The following is a 7,478-nucleotide window of genomic DNA, read 5'->3' on the forward strand; positions in this document are numbered from 1 at the left end:
AATTTAGTGGTTTCTGCTATATCAGAGCTATTTGAAATCTATCCCTAAAAGGGTATATAATATTGAAGGTGCACATAGGGTCATTCAGAATAACTTCACACACACGCTTCTGTGCATTTCCAAGTCTAATTCTGTCACTAAATCCATACCGGTGACCCAGCGCCTAAATACTAGGCCTCAAATTTAAATCCCTCTAAATCTCTCGTTACCCACCGCTGTACTGTTGTTGCTGGGCAAGATATTTAGTGTCCGTCAAAGCACATTTTTTGTTCTGGGTTGAAGTACAATTCCCAATTTAGCAATTTCATAATTTAGTGGTTTCTGCTATATCAGAGCTATTTGAAATCTATCCCAAAAAGGGTATATAATATTGAAGGTGCACATTGGGTCATTCAGAATAACTTCACACACACCCGCTACTGTGTATTTCCAAGTCTAATTCTGTCACTAAACCCATACCTGTCACCCAGCGCCTAAATACTAGGCCTCAAATTTATATCCCGCTGAATTTGAATACAATACATTGGGCCAAATAATATATTTGTTGTTGTGGTGAACCATAACAATGAGAAAAACATCTAGTAAGGGACGCGGACGTGGACATGGTCGTGGTGGTGTTAGTGGACCCTCTGGTGCTGGGAGAGGACGTGGCCGTTCTGCCACATCCACACGTCCTAGTGTACCAACTACCTCAGGTCCCAGTAGCCGCCAGAATTTACAGCGATATATGGTGGGGCCCAATGCCGTTCTAAGGATGGTAAGGCCTGAGCAGGTACAGGCATTAGTCAATTGGGTGGCCGACAGTGGATCCAGCACGTTCACATTATCTCCCACCCAGTCTTCTGCAGAAAGCGCACAGATGGCGCCTGAAAACCAACCCCATCAGTCTGTCACATCACCCCCATGCATACCAGGGAAACTGTCTCAGCCTCAAGTTATGCAGCAGTCTCTTATGCTGTTTGAAGACTCCGCTGGCAGGGTTTCCCAAGGGCATCCACCTAGCCCTTCCCCAGCGGTGAAAGACATAGAATGCACTGACGCACAACCACTTATGTTTCCTGATGATGAGGACATGGGAATACCACCTCAGCATGTCTCTGATGATGACGAAACACAGGTGCCAACTGCTGCGTCTTTCTGCAGTGTGCAGACTGAACAGGAGGTCAGGGATCAAGACTGGGTGGAAGACGATGCAGGGGACGATGAGGTCCTAGACCCCACATGGAATGAAGGTCGTGCCACTGACTTTCACAGTTCGGAGGAAGAGGCAGTGGTGAGACCGAGCCAACAGCGTAGCAAAAGAGGGAGCAGTGGGCAAAAGCAGAACACCCGCCGCCAAGAGACTCCGCCTGCTACTGACCGCCGCCATCTGGGACCGAGCACCCCAAAGGCAGCTTCAAGGAGTTCCCTGGCATGGCACTTCTTCAAACAATGTGCTGACGACAAGACCCGAGTGGTTTGCACGCTGTGCCATCAGAGCCTGAAGCGAGGCATTAACGTTCTGAACCTGAGCACAACCTGCATGACCAGGCACCTGCATGCAAAGCATGAACTGCAGTGGAGTAAACACCTTAAAACCAAGGAAGTCACTCAGGCTCCCCCTGCTACCTCTTCTGCTGCTGCCGCCTCGGCCTATTCTGCTGCTGCCGCCTCGGCCTCTTCCTCCGCCTCTGGAGGAACGTTGGCACCTGCCGCCCAGCAAACAGGGGATGTACCACCAACACCACCACCACCACCTCCGTCACCAAGCGTCTCAACCATGTCACACGCCAGCGTTCAGCTCTCCATCTCACAAACATTTGAGAGAAAGCGTAAATTCCCACCTAGCCACCCTCGATCCCTGGCCCTGAATGCCAGCATTTCTAAACTACTGGCCTATGAAATGCTGTCATTCAGGCTGGTGGACACAGACAGCTTCAAACAGCTCATGTCGCTTGCTGTCCCACAGTATGTTGTTCCCAGCCGGCACTACTTCTCCAAGAGAGCCGTGCCTTCCCTGCACAACCAAGTATCCGATAAAATCAAGTGTGCACTGCGCAACGCCATCTGTGGCAAGGTCCACCTAACCACAGATACGTGGACCAGTAAGCACGGCCAGGGACGCTATATCTCCCTAACTGCACACTGGGTAAATGTAGTGGCAGCTGGGCCCCAGGCGGAGAGCTGTTTGGCGCACGTCCTTCCGCCGCCAAGGATCGCAGGGCAACATTCTTTGCCTCCTGTTGCCACCTCCTCCTTCTCGGCTTCCTCCTCCTCTTCTTCCACCTGCTCATCCAGTCAGCCACACACCTTCACCACCAACTTCAGCACAGCCCGGGGTAAACGTCAGCAGGCCATTCTGAAACTCATATGTTTGGGGGACAGGCCCCACACCGCACAGGAGTTGTGGCGGGGTATAGAACAACAGACCGACGAGTGGTTGCTGCCGGTGAGCCTCAAGCCCGGCCTGGTGGTGTGTGATAATGGGCGAAATCTCGTTGCAGCTCTGGGACTAGCCAATTTGACGCACATCCCTTGCTTGGCGCATGTGCTGAATTTGGTGGTGCAGAAGTTCATTCACAACTACCCCGACATGTCAGAGCTGCTGCATAAAGTGCGGGCCGTCTGTTCGCGCTTCCGGCGTTCACATCCTGCTGCTGCTCGCCTGTCTGCGCTACAGCGTAACTTCGGCCTTCCCGCTCACCGCCTCATATGCGACGTGCCCACCAGGTGGAACTCCACCTTGCACATGCTGGACAGACTGTGCGAGCAGCAGCAGGCCATAGTGGAGTTTCAGCTGCAGCACGCACGGGTCAGTCGCACTACAGAACAGCACCACTTCACCACCAATGACTGGGCCTCCATGCGAGACCTGTGTGCCCTGTTGCGCTGTTTCGAGTACTCCACCAACATGGCCAGTGGCGATGACACCGTTATCAGCGTTACAATACCACTTCTATGTCTCCTTGAGAAAACACTTAGGGCGATGATGGAAGAGGAGGTGGCCCAGGAGGAGGAGGAGGAGGAGGAGGAAGAGGGGTCATTTTTAGCACTTTCAGGCCAGTCTCTTCGAAGTGACTCAGAGGGAGGTTTTTGGCAACAGCAGAGGCCAGGTACAAATGTGGCCAGCCAGGGCCCACTACTGGAGGACGAGGAGGACGAGGATGAGGAGGAGGTGGAGGAGGATGAGGATGAAGCATGGTCACAGCGGGGTGGCACCCAACGCAGCTCGGGTCCATCACTGGTGCGTGGCTGGGGGGAAAGGCAGGACGATGACGATACGCCTCCCACAGAGGACAGCTTGTCCTTATCCCTGGGCAGCCTGGCACACATGAGCGACTACATGCTGCAGTGCCTGCGCAACGACAGCAGAGTTGCCCACATTTTAACCTGTGCGGACTACTGGGTTGCCACCCTGCTGGATCCACGCTACAAAGACAATGTGCCCACCTTACTTCCTGCACTGGAGCGTGATAGGAAGATGCGCGAGTACAAGCGCACGTTGGTAGACGCGCTACTGAGAGCATTCCCAAATGTCACAGGGGAACAAGTGGAAGCCCAAGGCCAAGGCAGAGGAGGAGCAAGAGGTCGCCAAGGCAGCTGTGTCACGGCCAGCTCCTCTGAGGGCAGGGTTAGCATGGCAGAGATGTGGAAAACTTTTGTCAACACGCCACAGCTAACTGCACCACCACCTGATACGCAACGTGTTAGCAGGAGGCAACATTTCACTAACATGGTGGAACAGTACGTGTGCACACCCCTCCACGTACTGACTGATGGTTCGGCCCCATTCAACTTCTGGGTCTCTAAATTGTCCACGTGGCCAGAGCTAGCCTTTTATGCCTTGGAGGTGCTGGCCTGCCCGGCAGCCAGCGTTTTGTCTGAACGTGTATTCAGCACGGCAGGGGGCGTCATTACAGACAAACGCAGCCGCCTGTCTACAGCCAATGTGGACAAGCTGACGTTCATAAAAATGAACCAGGCATGGATCCCACAGGACCTGTCCGTCCCTTGTCCAGATTAGACATTAACTACCTCCCCATAACCATATATTATTGGACTCCAGGGCACTTCCTCATTCAATCCTATTTTTATTTTCATTTTACCATTATATTGCGAGGCTACCCAAAGTTGAATGAACCTCTCCTCTGCCTGTGTGCTAGGCCTAAATATATGCCAATGGACTGTTGCAGTGGTGGCTGACGTGAAGCCTCATTCTCTGCTATGACATGCAGACTGATTCTCTGCTGTCATGAAGCCAGATTGTCTGTTACGGGACCTCTCTGCTCTGCCTGTGTGCTAGGCCTAAATATATGCCAATGGACTGTTGCAGTGGTGGGTGACGTGAAGCCTCATTCTCTGCTATGACATGCAGACTGATTCTCTGCTGACATGAAGCCAGATTGTCTGTTACGGGACCTCTCTGCTCTGCCTGTGTGCTAGGCCTAAATATATGCCAATGGACTGTTGCAGTGGTGGGTGACGTGAAGCCTCATTCTCTGCTATGACATGCAGACTGATTCTCTGCTGACATGAAGCCAGATCCTCTTTTACGGGACCTCTCTCCTCTGCCTGGGTGCTGGGCCTAAATTTATGACAATGGACTGTTGCAGTGGTGGCTGACGTGAAGCCTGATTCTCTGCTATGACATGCAGACTGATTCTCTGCTGTCATGAAGCCAGATTGTCTGTTACGGGACCTCTCTGCTCTGCCTGTGTGCTAGGCCTAAATATATGCCAATGGACTGTTGCAGTGGTGGGTGACGTGAAGCCTGATTCTCTGCTATGATATGAAGACTGATTCTCTGCTGACATGAAGCCAGATTGTCTGTTACGGGACCTTTCTCCTCTGCCTGGGTTCTGGGCCTAAATTTATGAAAATTGACTCTTACAGTGGTGGGTGACGTGAAGCCTGATTCTCTGCTATGATATGAAGACTGATTCTCTGCTGACATGAAGCCAGATTCTCTGTTACGGGACCTCTCTCCTCTGCCTGGGTGCTGGGCCTAAATTTATGACAATGGACTGTTGCAGTGGTGGCTGACGTGAAGCCTGATTCTCTGCTATGACATGCAGACTGATTCTCTGCTGTCATGAAGCCAGATTGTCTGTTACGGGACCTCTCTGCTCTGCCTGTGTGCTAGGCCTAAATATATGCCAATGGACTGTTGCAGTGGTGGGTGACGTGAAGCCTGATTCTCTGCTATGATATGAAGACTGATTCTCTGCTGACATGAAGCCAGATTGTCTGTTACGGGACCTTTCTCCTCTGCCTGGGTTCTGGGCCTAAATTTATGAAAATTGACTCTTACAGTGGTGGGTGACGTGAAGCCTGATTCTCTGCTATGATATGAAGACTGATTCTCTGCTGACATGAAGCCAGATTGTCTGTTACGGGACCTTTCTCCTCTGCCTGGGTTCTGGGCCTAAATTTATGAAAATTGACTCTTACAGTGGTGGGTGACGTGAAGCCTGATTCTCTGCTATGATATGAAGACTGATTCTCTGCTGACATGAAGCCAGATTCTCTGTTACGGGACCTCTCTCCTCTGCCTGGGTGCTGGGCCTAAATTTATGACAATGGACTGTTGCAGTGGTGGCTGACGTGAAGCCTGATTCTCTGCTATGACATGCAGACTGATTCTCTGCTGACATGAAGCCAGATCCTCTGTTACGGGACCTCTCTCCTCTGCCTGTGTGTGTGCTGGGCCTAAATATATGCCAATGGACTGTTGCAGTGGTGGCTGACGTGAAGCCTCATTCTCTGCTATGACATGCAGACTAATTCTCTGCTGACATGAAGACAGATTCTCTGTTACGGGACCTCCCTCCTCTGCCTGGGTGCTGGGCCTAAATATATGCCAATGGACTGTTGCAGTGGTGGCTGACGTGAAGCCTCATTCTCTGCTATGACATGCAGACTGATTCTCTGCTGACATGAAGCCAGATTCTCTGTTACGGGACCTCTCTCCTCTGCCTGTGTGTGTGCTGGGCCTAAATATATGCCAATGGACTGTTGCAGTGGTGGCTGACGTGAAGCCTCATTCTCTGCTATGACATGCAGACTAATTCTCTGCTGACATGAAGCCAGATTGTCTGTTACGGGACCTCTCTCCTCTGCCTGGGTGCCGGGGCCTAAATATCTGAGAATGGACTGTTCCAGTGGTGGGTGACGGGAAGCCAGATTCTCTGCTATGGAACCTCTCTCCAATTGATTTTGGTTAATTTTTATTTATTTAATTTTTATTTTAATTCATTTCCCTATCCACATTTGTTTGCAGGGGATTTACCTACATGTTGCTGCCTTTTGCAGCCCTCTAGCTCTTTCCTGGGCTGTTTTACAGCCTTTTTAGTGCCGAAAAGTTCGGGTCCCCATTGACTTCAATGGGGTTCGGGTTCGGGACGAAGTTCGGATCGGGTTCGGATCCCGAACCCGAACATTTCCGGGATGTTCGGCCGAACTTCTCGAACCCGAACATCCAGGTGTTCGCTCAACTCTAGTAGACACCTCTGCAAAAGTCGCTGTGAGACAATTCTCTCTACAAAAGTCACTCCACTCATTTATTTGCCTTCCTTGCCAATCAATAGTGAGGTTATGTCTAGTGAGCCAGGGTAGCCCCAAAACTAGAGGAGAAGGCAATCCGTTAAGGACAAAACAAGATATCTCCTCCACATGAGTGTCACCTACAGCTAGCCGGATATTGTGAACAATGCCTTTCAGAGATCTCTGCGAGAGTAGGGCTGAGTCAATAGCAAAAACAGGTATATCCTTTTCTAATGTACAAACTTGAAAACCATGCAAGGCTACAAATTGAGTGTCAATAAGATTGACGGCCGCTCCACTATCGACAAAAATCTCACAAGGAATGACTTTGCTCTCTAGCGCCACCCTGGCAGACAGGAGAAAACGGGAACTGCAGGTCAGAGGAATAGCATCAATTCCCACATCAACTTTGCCCAAAGTAGCAGATGAAGCAGAACTTGATGATCTACCTCTTGAGGTTTTTCTCTTATTATCGCTCTTAGTACAGTTCAGGAATCTCCTAGACGGACAAACATTTGCCAAATGACCTATGCCCCCACAACAAAAACACACCATATTCTGAGGACTAAATCCTCTTTTATCAGGGCAAGTCGGCCTAGCTGCATGAGCTCCTCCTCAGAGGGGAGCGAGACAGGATGAGACCCCTGCATACTGAATGAGTCCGCACCATTGCCCCTAGACTGACAATGGCTGGACGGAGAGGTCTTGTTTCTTTCCCTTAGACGCCTGTCAAGGCGTACCGCCAATGACATGGCAGACTCTAAGGACGTTGGTCTCTCATGGAAAGCAAAGGCATCTTTCAAACCCTCTGAGAGACCATGACAGAACTGACTTCGGAGTGCAGCATCATTCAAGCCTGAATCAGCTGCCCATCTCCGAAATTCAGAACAATAACGCTCCGCAGACTGTTTGTTCTGGCATAAAACACGTAAGTTCGATTCTGCCAGAGCAACACA

The sequence above is a fragment of the Bufo gargarizans genome, chromosome 4 (genome assembly GCF_014858855.1).
Source record: "Bufo gargarizans isolate SCDJY-AF-19 chromosome 4, ASM1485885v1, whole genome shotgun sequence".
Lineage (NCBI taxonomy): Eukaryota > Metazoa > Chordata > Amphibia > Anura > Bufonidae > Bufo > Bufo gargarizans.